This window comes from Triticum urartu, chromosome 2A, assembly GCF_056163025.1.
Source record: "Triticum urartu cultivar PI428250 chromosome 2A, HENAU_Tu73, whole genome shotgun sequence".
Lineage (NCBI taxonomy): Eukaryota > Viridiplantae > Streptophyta > Magnoliopsida > Poales > Poaceae > Triticum > Triticum urartu.
The window spans coordinates 618920280-618934434 of NC_141874.1; positions in this window are offsets into that span (position 1 = coordinate 618920280).

A 14155-nucleotide genomic window follows, 5' to 3' on the forward strand; every position below is an offset into this window, starting at 1 on the left:
CATAAGGTGGCTGGCGGGTGTCTGTCTCTCCCACTTTAGTTGGAGCGGATTCGATGAAAAGGGTCCTTATGAAGGGTAAATAGAAGTTGACAAATCACGTTGTGGCTTTCACGTAGGTAAGAAAACGTTCTTGCTAGAACCCTATTGCAGCCACGTAAAACTTGCAACAACAATTAGAGGACGTCTAACTTGTTTTTGCAGCAAGTGTTCTGTGATGTGATATGGCCAAAGTTGTGATGAATGATGAATGATATATATGTGATGTATGAGATCATGTTATTGTAATAGGAATCACGACTTGCATGTCGATGAGTATGACAACTGGCAGGAGCCATAGGAGTTGTCTTTATTTTTTGTATGACCTGCGTGTCATTGAGAAACGCCATGTAAATTACTTTACTTTATTTCTAAACGTGTTAGCCATAGTAGTAGAAGTAATAGTTGGCGAGCAACTTCATGGAGACATGATGATGGAGATCATGGTGTCATGCCGGTGACAAGATGATCATGGAGCCCCAAGATGGAGATCAAAGGAGCTATGTGATATTGGCCATATCATGTCACTATTATTATTTGATTGCATGTGATGTTTATCATGTTTTGTACATCTTGTTTACTTAGAACGACGGTAGTAAATAAGATGATCCCTCATAATAATTTCAAGAAAGTGTTCCCCCTAACTGTGCACCGTTGCGACAGTTCGTTGTTTCGAAGCACCACGTGATGATCGGGTGTGATAGATTCCAACGTTCACATACAACGGGTGTAAGACAGATTTACACATGCATACACTTAGGTTGACTTGACGAGCCTAGCATGTACAGACATGGCCTCGGAACACAGAAGACCGAAAGGTCGAGCATGAGTCGTATAGAAGATACGATCAACATGAAGATGTTCACCGACGTTGACTAGTTCGTCTCACGTGATGATCGGACACGGCCTAGTTAACTCGGATCATGTTATACTTAGATGACTGGAGGGATGTCTATCTGAGTGGGAGTTCATTGAATAATTTGACTAGATGAACTTAATTATCATGAACTTAGTCTAAAATCTTTACAATATGTCTTGTAGATCAAATGGCCAACGTTGTCCTCAACTTCAACGCGTTCCTAGAGAAAACCAAGCTGAAAGACGATGGCAGCAACTATACGGACTGGGTCCGGAACCTGAGGATCATCCTCATAGCTGCCAAGAAAGATTATGTCCTACAAGCACCGCTAGGTGACGCACCCGTCCCACAGAACCAAAACGTTATGAACGCTTGGCAGACACGTGCTGATGATTACTCCCTCATTCAGTGCGGCATGCTTTACAGCTTAGAACCGGGGCTCCAAAAGCGTTTTGAGCGACACGGAGCATATGAGATGTTTGAAGAGCTGAAAATGGTTTTCCAAGCTCATGCCCGGGTCGAGAGATATGAAGACTCCGACAAGTTTTTCAGCTGTAAGATGGAGGAAAATAGTTCTGTCAGTGAGCACATACTCACAATGTCTGGGTTACATAACCGCTTGACTCAGCTGGGAGTTAATCTTCCAGATGACGCAGTCATTGTGTTGGGGAACGTTGCAAAAAACAAAAAATTTCCTACGGTTTCACCAAGATCCATCTATGAGTTCATCTAGCAACGAGTGATCGGATGCATCTACATACCTTTGTAGATCGCGAGCGGAAGCATTCAAAGAACGGGGATGAGGGAGTCGTACTCGATGTGATCCAAATCACCGGAGATCCTAGCGCCGAACGGACGGCACCTCCGCGTTCAACACACGTACGGTCAGCGTGACGTCTCCTTCTTCTTGATCCAGCAAGGGGGAAGGAGAGGTTGAGGAAGATGGCTCCAGCAGCAGCACGACGGCGTGGTGGTGATGGAGCTGCAGTACTCCGGCAGGGCTTCGCCAAGCTCTATGGAGGAGGAGGAGGTGTTGGAGAGGGAGAGGGAGGCACCAAAGGCAAAGGTGAGAGGTCCTCCATCCCCCCCACTATATATAGGGGGCCTAGGGGGGGCGGCGTCCCTAGGAGATGCAATCTCCTAGGGGGGCGGCGGCCAAGGGGTGGGGGGCTTGCCCCCCAAGCAAGGGGGCGCCCCCCTTTTAGGGTTTCCCCCACCCTAGGCGCATGGGCCCTAGGGGAAGTGGCTCCCCAGCCCACTTTGGGCTGGATCCCTTCCCACTTCAGCCCATGGGGCCCTCCGGGATAGGTGGCCCCACCCGGTGGACCCCCGGGACCCTTCCGGTGGTCCCGGTACAATACCGGTGACCCCGAAACTTGTCCCGATGGCCGAAATAGCACTTCCTATATATAATTCTTTACCTCCGGACCATTCCAGAACTCCTCGTGACGTCCGGGATCTCATTCGGGACTCCGAACAACATTCGGGTTACTGCATATACATATCCCTACAACCCTAGCGTCACTGAACCTTAAGTGTGTAGACCCTACGGGTTCGGGAGACATGTAGATATGACCGAGATTGCTCTCCGATCAATAACCAACAGCGGGATATGGATACCCATGTTGGCTCCCACATGCTCCTTGATGATCTCATCAGATGAACCACGATGTCGAGGATTCAAGCAACCCCGTATACAATTCCCTTTGTCAATCGGTATGTTACTTGCCCGAGATTCGATCGTCGGTATCCCAATACCTTGTTCAATCTCGTTACCGGCAAGTCACTTTACTCGTACCGTAATGCATGATCCCGTGACCAGACACTTGGTCACTTTGAGCTCATAATGATGATGCATTACCGAGTGGGCCCAGTGATACCTCTCTGTCATACGGAGTGACAAATCCCAGTCTTGATCCGTGTCAACCCAACAGACACTTTCGGAGATACCCGCAGTATACCTTTATAGTCACCCAGTTACGTTGTGACGTTTGGTACACCCAAAGCACTCCTACGGTATCCGGGAGTTACACGATCTCATGGTCTAAGGAAAGGATACTTGACATTGGAAAAACTCTAGCAAACGAACTATACGATCTTATGCTATGTTTAGGATTGGGTCTTGTCCATCACATCATTCTCCTAATGATGTGATCTCGTTATCAATGACATCCAATGTCCATAGTCAGGAAACCATGACTATATGTTGATCAACGAGCTAGTCAACTAGAGGCTTACTAGGGACATGTTGGTGTCTATTATTCACACATGTATTACGATTTCCGGATAACACAATTATAGCATGAATAAAGACAATTATCATGAACAAGGAAATATAATAATGATGCTTTTATTATTGCCTCTAGGGCATATTTCCAACAGTCTCCCACTTGCACTAGAGTCAATAATCTAGTTACATTGTGATGAATCGAACACCCATGGAATTCTGGTGTTGATCATGTTTTGCTCTAGGGAGAGGTTTAGTCAACGGATCTGCTACATTCAGGTCTGTATGTACTTTACAAATATCTATGTCTCCATCTTGAATATTTTCACGAATGGAGTTGAAGCGACGCTTGATGTGCCTGGTCTTCTTGTGAAACCTGGGCTCCTTGGCAAGTGCAATAGCTCCAGTGTTGTCACAGAAGAGTTTGATTGGCCCCGACGCATTGGGTATGACTCCTAGGTCGAAGATGAACTCCTTCACCCAAATTGCTTCATGCGCTGCCTCCGAGGCTGCCATGTACTCCGCTTCACATGTAGATCCCGCCACGACGCTCTGCTTGCAACTGCACCAGCTTACTGCCCCACCATTCAAAATATACACGTATCCGGTTTGTGACTTGGAGTCATCCAGATCTGTGTCGAAGCTAGCGTCGACGTAACCCTTTACGACGAGCTCTTCGTCACCTCCATAAACGAGAAACATTTCCTTAGTCCTTTTCAGGTACTTCAGGATATTCTTGACCGCTGTCCAGTGTTCCTTGCCGGGATTACTTTGGTACCTTCCTACCAAACTTACGGCAAGGTTTACATCAGGTCTGGTACACAGCATGGCATACATAATAGAACCTATGGCTGAGGCATAGGGGATGACACTCAATCTCTTCTATATCTTCTGCCGTGGTCGGACATTGAGCTGAGCTCAATTTCACACCTTGTAACACAGGCAAGAACCCCTTCTTAGACTGATCCATATTGAATTTCTTCAATATCTTTACAAGATATGTGCTTTGTGAAAGACCTATGAGGCGTCTTGATCTATCTCTATAGATCTTGATGCCTAATATATATGCAGCTTCTCCAAGGTCCTTCATTGAAAAACTCTTATTCAAGTAGGACTTAATGTTGTCCAAGAGTTCTATATCATTTCCCATCAAAAGTATGTCATCTACATATAATATGAGAAATGCTACAGAGCTCCCACTCACTTTCTTGTAAACACAGGCTTCTCCATAAGTCTGCATAAACCCAAACACTTTGATCATCTCATCAAAGCGAATGTTCCAACTCCGAGATGCTTGCACCAGCCCATAAATCGAGCGTTGGAGCTTGCACATCTTGTCAGCATTCTTAGGATCGACAAAACCTTCCGGCTGCATCATATACAATTCTTCCTTAAGGAAGCCATTAAGGAATGCCGTTTTGACGTCCATTTGCCATATCTCATAATCGTAGAATGCGGCAATTGCTAACATGATTCGGACGGACTTTAGCTTCGCTACCGGTGAGAAAGTCTCATCGTAGTCAACCCCTTGAACTTGTCGATAACCCTTAGCGACAAGCCGAGCTTTATAGATGGTCACATTACCATCCGCGTCTGTCTTCTTCTTAAAGATCCATTTATTTTCTATGGCTCGCCGCTCAACAGGCAAGTCAGTCATAGTCCATACTTCGTTTTCATACATGGATCCTATCTCGGATTTCATGGCTTCTAGCCATTTGTCGGAATCCGGGCCCGCCATCGCTTCTTCATAGTTCGAAGGTTCACCGTTGTCTAACAACATGATTTCCAAGACAGGGTTGCCGTACCACTCTGGTGCGGAACGTGTCCTTGTGGACCTACGAAGTTCAGTAGCAACTTGATCTGAAGTTTCATGATCATCATCATTAACTTCCTCTCTAGTCGGTGCAGGCACCTCAGGAACATTTTCTTGAGTTGCGCCATTTTCCGGTTCAAGAGGTAATACTTCATCAAGTTCTACTTTCCTCCCACTTACTTCTTTCGAGAGAAACTCTTTCTCTAGAAAGGATCCATTTTTGGCAACAAAGATCTTGCCTTCGGATCTGAGGTAGAAGGTATACCCAATAGTTTCTTTAGGGTATCCTATGAAGACGCATTTTTCCGACTTGGGTTCGAGCTTTTCAGGTTGAAGTTTCTTGACATAAGCATCGCATCCCCAAACTTTTAGAAACGACAGCTTAGGTTTCTTCCCAAACCATAATTCATACGGTGTCGTCTCAACGGATTTCGACGGAGCCCTATTTAAAGTGAATGCGGCAGTCTCTAAAGCATATCCCCAAAAAGATAGCGGTAAATCGGTAAGAGACATCATAGATCGCACCATATATAATAGAGTGCGATTACGACGTTCGAACACACCATTACGCTGAGGTGTTCCAGGCGGCGTGAGTTGTGAAACTATTCCACATTTTCTTAAGTGTGTGCCAAATTCGTGACTCAAGTATTCTCCTCCACGATTTGATCGCAAAAACTTGATTTTTCTGTCACGTTGATTCTCAACCTCACTCTGAAATTCCTTAAGCTTTTCAAAGGTTTCAGACTTGTGTTTCATTAAGTAGACATACCCATATCTACTCAAGTCATCAGTGAGGGTGAGAACATAACGATAGCCACCGCGAGCCTCAACGCTCATTGGACCGCACACATCAGTATGTATGATTTCCAATAAGTTGGTTGCTCGCTCCATTGTTCCTGAGAACGGAGTCTTGGTCATTTTACCCATGAGGCATGGTTCGCACGTGTCAAATGATTCATAATCAAGAGACTCTAAAAGTCCATCTGCATGGAGCTTCTTCATGCGTTTGACACCTTTGTGACCAAGGCGGCAGTGCCACAAGTATGTGGGACTATCATTATCAACCTTACATCTTTTGGTATTCACACTATGAACATGTGTAGCATTACGCTCGAGATTCATTAAGAATAAACCATTCACCATCGGAGCATGACCATAAAACATATCTCTCATATAAATAGAACAACCATTATTCTCGGATTTAAATGAGTAGCCATCTCGAATTAAACGAGATCCCGATACAATGTTCATGCTCAAAGCTGGCACTAAATAACAATTATTGAGGTTTAAAACTAACCCCGTAGGTAAATGTAGAGGTAGCGTGCTGACGGCGATCACATCGACCTTGGAACCATTCCCGACGCGCATCGTCACCTCGTCCTTCGCCAGTCTCCGCTTATTCCGCAGCTCCTGCTTTGAGTTACAAATGTGAGCAACCGCACCGGTATCAAATACCCAGGAGCTACTACGAGTACTGGTAAGGTACACATCAATTACATGTATATTACATATACCTTTCGTGATGTCGGCCTTCTTGTCCGCTAAGTATTTGGGGCAGTTCCGCTTCCAGTGACCACTTCCCTTGCAATAAAAACACTCAGTCTCGGGCTTGGGTCCATTCTTTGGCTTCTTCTCGGTAGCTTGCTTACCGGGCGCGGCAACTCCCTTGCCGTCCTTCTTGAAGTTCTTCTTACCCTTGCCTTTCTTGAACTTAGTGGTTTTATTCACCATCAACACTTGATGTTCCTTTTTGACTTCTACCTCTGCTGATTTCAGCATTGCAAATAATTCAAGAATGGTCTTTTCCATCCCCTACATATTGAAGTTCATCACAAAGCTCTTGTAGCTTAGTGGAAGCGACTGAAGGATTCTGTCAATGTGTTGGAAATATGCCCTAGAGGCAATAATAAAAGCATTATTATTATATTTCCTTGTTCATGATAATTGTCTTTATTCATGCTATAATTGTGTTATCCGGAAATCGTAATACATGTGTGAATAATAGACACCAACATGTCCCTAGTAAGCCTCTAGTTGACTAGCTCGTTGATCAACAGATAGTCATGGTTTCCTGACTATGGACATTGGATGTCATTGATAACGAGATCACATCATTAGGAGAATGATGTGATGGACAAGACCCAATCCTAAACATAGCATAAGATCGTATAGTTCGTTTGCTAGAGTTTTTCCAATGTCAAGTATCCTTTCCTTAGACCATGAGATCGTGTAACTCCCGGATACCGTAGGAGTGCTTTGGGTGTACCAAACGTCACAACGTAACTGGGTGACTATAAAGGTATACTACGGGTATCTCCGAAAGTGTCTGTTGGGTTGACACGGATCAAGACTGGGATTTGTCACTCCGTATGACGGAGAGGTATCACTGGGCCCACTCGGTAATGCATCATCATTATGAGCTCAAAGTGACCAAGTGTCTGGTCACGGGATCATGCATTACGGTACGAGTAAAGTGACTTGCCGGTAACGAGATTGAACAAGGTATTGGGATACCGACGATCGAATCTCGGGCAAGTAACATACCGATTGACAAAGGGAATTGTATACGGGGTTGCTTGAATCCTCGACATCGTGGTTCATCCGATGAGATCATCGAGGAGCATGTGGGAGCCAACATGGGTATCCAGATACCGCTGTTGGTTATTGATCGGAGAGCAATCTCGGTCATGTCTACATGTCTCCCGAACCCGTAGGGTCTACACACTTAAGGTTCAGTGACGCTAGGGTTGTAGGGATATGTATATGCAGTAACCCGAATGTTGTTCGGAGTCCCGGATGAGATCCCGGACGTCACGAGGAGTTCCGGAATGGTCTGGAGGTAAAGAATTATATATAGGAAGTGCTATTTCGGCCATCGGGACAAGTTTCGGGGTCATCGGTATTGTACCGGGACCACCGGAAGGGTCCCGGGGGTCCACCGGGTGGGGCCACCTATCCCGGAGGGCCCCATGGGCTGAAGTGGGAAGGGATCCAGCCCAAAGTCAGCTGGGGAGCCACTTCCCCTAGGGCCCATGCGCCTAGGGTGGGGGAAACCCTAAAGGGGGGCGCCCCCTTGCTTGGGGGGCAAGCCCCCACCCCTTGGCCGCCGCCCCCCCTAGGAGATTGCATCTCCTAGGGCCGACTGTTGGGGAACGTTGCAGAAAACAAAAAATTTCCTACTCGTCTCACCAAGATCCATCTAGGAGTTCATCTAGCAACGAGTCATCGGATGCATCTACATACCTTTGTAGATCGCGCACGGAAGCGTTCAAAGAACGGTGATGATGTAGTCGACCACGACGTGATCCAAATCACCGATGACCAAGCGCCGAACGGACGGCACCTCCGCGTTCAACACATGTACGGGACGGAAGACGTCTCCTCCTTCTTGATCCAGGAAGGGGAAGGAGAGGTTAACGAAGATCCAGCAGCACGACGGCGTGGTGGTGGATGCAGGGCGTCACAGTAGCAGGGCTTCGCCTATACTACGAGAGAGAGAGACGTAACGGGGAGAGAGGGAGGCGCTAGGGGCTGGTGTATGAAGTCCCTCCTCTCCCCCACTATATATATGGGTGCTAGGGGGGGGCGCCGGCCCTAGTAGATGGAATCTACTAGGGGGGGCGGCGGCCTAGGGTGGGGGGCTTGCCCCCCAAGCAAGGGGGCACCCCCTTTAGGGTTTCTCCTCAACCCTAGCCGCATGGGCCCTAAGGGATGGCGCCCCAGCCCACTATGGGCTGGGTTCCCTCCCACTTCAGCCCATGGGCCCCTCCGGGACAGGTGGCCCCACCCGGTGGACCCCCGGGACCCTTCCGGTGGTCCCGGTACAATACCGGCGACCCCGAAACTTGTCCCGATGGCCGAAACAGCACTTCCTATATATAATTCTTTACCTCCGGACCATTCCGGAACTCCTCGTGACGTCCGGGATCTCATCCAGGACTCCGAACAACATTCGGTTACTGCATATACATATCTTCACAACCCTAGCGTCACCGAACCTTAAGTGTGTAGACCCTATGGGTTCGGGAGACAAGCAGACATGACCGAGACGACTCTCCGATCAATAACCAACAGCGGGATCTGGATACCCATGTTGGCTCCCACATGCTCCACGATGATCTCATCGGATGAACCACGATGTCGAGGATTCAATCAACCCCGTATGCAATTCCCTTTGTCAATCGATATGTTACTTGCCCGAGATTTGATCGTCGGTATCCCAATACCTCGTTCAATCTCGTTACCGGCAAGTCACTTTACTCGTACCGTAATGCATGATCCCGTGACCAGACACTTGGTCACTTTGAGCTCATTATGATGATGCATTACCGAGTGGGCCCAGCGATACCTCTCCGTCATACGGAGTGACAAATCCCAGTCTTGATCCATGTCAACCCAACAGACACTTTCGGAGATACCCGTAGTCTACCTTTATAGTCACCCAGTTACATTGTGACGTTTGGTATACCCAAAGCACTCCTACGGTATCCGGGAGTTACACGATCTCATGGTCTAAGGAAAAGATACTTGACATTGGAAAACTCTAGCAAACGAACTATACGATCTTGTGCTATGTTTAGGATTGGGTCTTGTCCATCACATCATTCTCCTAATGATGTGATCTCATTATCAATGACATCCAATGTCCATAGTCAGGAAACCATGACTATCTGTTGATCAACGAGCTAGTCAACTAGAGGCTTACTAGGGACATGTTGGTGTCTGTTATTCACACATGTATTACGATTTCCGGATAACACAATTATAGCCTGAATAAAGACAATTATCATGAACAAGGAAATATAATAATAATGTTTTTATTATTGCCTCTAGGGCATATTTCCAACAGTCTCCCACTTGCACTAGAGTCAATAATCTAGTTACATTGTGATGAATCGAACACCCATGGAATTCTGGTGTTGATCATGTTTTGCTCTAGGGAGAGGTTTAGTCAACGGATCCGCTACATTCAGGTCCGTATGTACTTTACAAATCTCTATGTCTCCATCTTGAACATTTTCACGAATGGAGTTGAAGCGACGCTTGATGTGCCTTGTCTTCTTGTGAAACCTGGGCTCCTTGGCAAGAGCAATAGCTCCAGTGTTGTCACAGAGGAGCTTGATCGGCCCCGACGCATTGGGTATGACTCCTAGGTCGGTGATCAACTCCTTCACCCATATTGCTTCATGTGCTGCCTCCGAGGCTGCCATGTACTCCGCTTCACATGTAGATCCCGCCACGACGCTTTGCTTGCAATTGCACCAGCTTACTGCCCCACCATCCAAAATATACACGTATCCGGTTTGTGACTTTGAGTCATCCAGATTTGTGTCGAAGCTAGCGTCGACGTAACCCTTTACGACGAGCTCTTCGTCACCTCCATAAACGAGAAACATTTCCTTAGTCCTTTTCAGGTACTTCAGGATATTCTTGACCGCTGTCCAGTGTTCCTTGCCGGGATTACTTTGGTACCTTCCTACCAAACTTACGGCAAGGTTTACATCAGGTCTGGTACACAGCATGGCATACATAATAGAACCTATGGCTGATGCATAGGGGATGACGCTCATCTCTTCTATATCTTCTGCCGTGGTCGGACATTGAGCTGAGCTCAATTTCATACCTTGTACACAGGTAAGAACCCCTTCTTAGATTGATCCATATTGAACTTCTTCAATATCTTATCAAGGTATGTGCTTTGTGAAAGACCTATGAGGCGTCTCGATCTATCCCTATAGATCTTGATGCCTAATATATAAGCAGCTTCTCCAAGGTCCTTCATTGAAAAACTCTTATTCAAGTAGGCCTTGATGCTGTCCAAGAGTTCTATATCATTTCCCATCAATAGTATGTCATCTACATATAATATGAGAAATGCTACAGAGCTCCCACTCACTTTCTTGTAAACGCAGGCTTCTCCATAAGTCTGCGTGAACCCAAACGCTTTGATCATCTCATCAAAGCGAATGTTCCAACTCCGAGATGCTTGCACCAGCCCATAAATCGAGCGTTGGAGCTTGCACACCTTGTGAGCATTCTTAGGATCGACAAAACCTTCCGGCTGCATCATATACAATTCTTCCTTAAGGAAGCCATTAAGGAATGCCGTTTTGACGTCCATTTGCCATATCTCATAATCGTAGAATGCGGCAATTGCTAACATGATTCGGACGGACTTTAGCTTCGCTACCGGTGAGAAAGTCTCATCGTAGTCAACCCCTTGAACTTGTCGATAACCCTTAGCGACAAGTCGAGCTTTATAGATGGTCACATTACCATCCGCGTCTGTCTTCTTCGTAAAGATCCATTTATTTTCTATGGCTCGCCGTTCAACGGGCAAGTCAGTCAAAGTCCATACTTTATTTTCATACATGGATCCTATCTCGGATTTCATGGCTTCTAGCCATTTGTCGGAATCTGGGCCCGCCATCGCTTCTTCATAGTTCGAAGGTTCACCGTTGTCTAACAACATGATTTCCAAGACAGGGTTGCCGTACCACTCTGGTGCGGAACGTGTCCTTGTGGACCTTCGAATTTCAGTAGGAGCTTGATCAGAAGTATCTTGATCATTATCATTAACTTCCTCTCTAGTCGGTGCAGGCACCTCAGGAACATTTTCTTGAGTTGCGCCATTTTCCGGTTCAAGAGGTAATACTTCATCAAGCTCTACTTTCCTCCCACTTACTTCTTTCGAGAGAAACTCTTTCTCTAGAAAGGACCCATTCTTGGCAACAAAAATCTTGCCTTCGGATCTGAGGTAGAAGGTGTACCCAATAGTTTCTTTTGGGTATCCTATGAAGACGCATTTTTCCGACTTGGGTTCGAGCTTTTCAGGTTGAAGTTTCTTGACATAAGCATCGCATCCCCAAACTTTTAGAAACGACATCTTAGGTTTCTTCCCAAACCATAATTCATACGGTGTCGTCTCAATGGATTTCGACGGAGCCCTATTTAAAGTGAATGCGGCAGTCTCTAAAGCATAGCCCCAAAAGGATAGCGGTAAATCGGTAAGAGACATCATAGATCGCACCATATCTAATAGAGTGCGATTACGACGTTCGGACACACCGTTACGCTGAGGTGTTCCAGGCGGCGTGAGTTGTGAAACTATTCCACATTTTCTTAAGTGTGTGCCAAATTCGTGACTCAAGTATTCTCCTCCATGATCTGATCGTAGAAACTTGATCTTCCTGTCACATTGATTCTCAACCTCACTCTGAAATTCCTTGAACTTTTCAAAGGTTTCAGACTTGTGTTTCATTAAGTAGATATACCCATATCTACTTAAATCATCAGTGAGCGTGAGAACATAACGATAGCCACCGCGAGCCTCAACACTCATTGGACCGCACACACCAGTATGTATGATTTCCAATAAGTTGGTTGCTCGCTCCATTGTTCCTGAGAACGGAGTCTTGGTCATCTTACCCATGAGGCATGGTTCGCATGTGTCAAATGATTCATAATCAAGAGACTCTAAAAGTCCATCTGCATGGAGCTTCTTCATGCGTTTGACACCTTTGTGACCAAGGCGGCAGTGCCACAAGTATGTGGAGCTATCATTATCAACCTTACATCTTTTGGTACTCACATTATGAACATGTGTAGTATCACGTTCGAGATTCATAAAGAATAAACCATTCACCATAGGAGCATGACCATAAAACATATCTCTCATATAAATAGAACAACCATTATTCTCGGATTTAAATGAGTAGCCATCTCGAATTAAACGAGATCCCGATACAATGTTCATGCTCAAAGCTGGCACTAAATAACAATTATTAAGGTTTAAAACTAATCCCGAAGGTAGATATAGAGGTAGCGTGCCGACGGCGATCACATTGACCTTGGAACCATTCCCGACGCGCATCGTCACCTCGTCCTTTGCCAGTTTCCGCTTATTCCGCAGCCCCTGCTTTGAGTTACAAATGTGAGCAACTGCACCGGTATCAAATACCCAGGAGCTACTACGGACACTAGTAAGGTACACATCAATTACATGTATATCACATATACCTTTTGTTTTGCCGGCCTTCTTGTCTGCTAAGTATTTAGGGCAATTCCGCTTCCAGTGACCGCTTCCCTTGCAATAAAAGCACTCAGTCTCGGGCTTGGGTCCATTCTTTGGCTTCTTCCCGGCAGCTTGCTTGCCGGGCGCGGCAACCTCCTTGCCATCCTTCTTGAAGTTCTTTTTACCCATGCCTTTTTTGAACTTAGTGGTTTTATTGACCATCAACACTTGATGTTCCTTCTTGACTTCTACCTCCGCTGATTTCAGCATTGAGAACAACTCAGGAATGGTCTTTTGCATCCCCTGCATGTTGAAGTTCATCACAAAGCTCTTGTAGCTTGGTGGAAGCGACTGGAGGATTCTGTCAATGACCGCATCATCCGGGAGATTAACTCCCAGGTGAGACAAACGGTTATGTAACCCAGACATAGTGAGTATGTGCTCACTGACAGAACTATTTTCCTCCATCTTACAGCTGAAGAACTTATCGGAGACTTCATATCTCTCGATCCGGGCATGAGCTTGAAAAACCATTTTCAGCTCTTCGAACATCTCATATGCTCCATGTCTCTCAAAACGTTTTTGGAGCCCCGGCTCTAAGCTGTAAAGCATGCCGCACTGAACGAGGGAGTAGTCGTCAAAACGTGTCTGCCAAGCGTTCATAACGTCTTGGTTCTGTGGGCCGGGAGCTTCACCTAGCGGTGCTTGTAGGACATAATCTTTCTTGGCAGCTATGAGGATGATCCTCAGGTTCCGGACCCAGTCCGTATAGTTGCTGCCATCGTCTTTCAGCTTGGTTTTCTCTAGGAACGCGTTGAAGTTGAGGACTACGTGGGCCATTTGATCTACAAGACATATTGTAAAATATTTTAGACTAAGTTCATGATAATTAAGTTCATCTAATCAAATAATTAATGAACTCCCACTTAGATTAGACATCCCTCTAGTCATCTAAGTATTACATGATCCGAGTTAACTAGGCCGTGTCCAATCATCACGTGAGACGGACTAGTCAACATCGGTGAACATCTTCATGTTGATCGTATCTTCTATACGACTCATGCTCGACCTTTCGGTCTTCTGTGTTCCGAGGCCATGTCTGTACATGCTAGGCTCGTTAAGTCAACCTAAGTGTTTGCATGTGTAAATCTGTCTTACACCCGTTGTATGTGAACGTCTGAATAAAACACCCGATCATCACGTGGT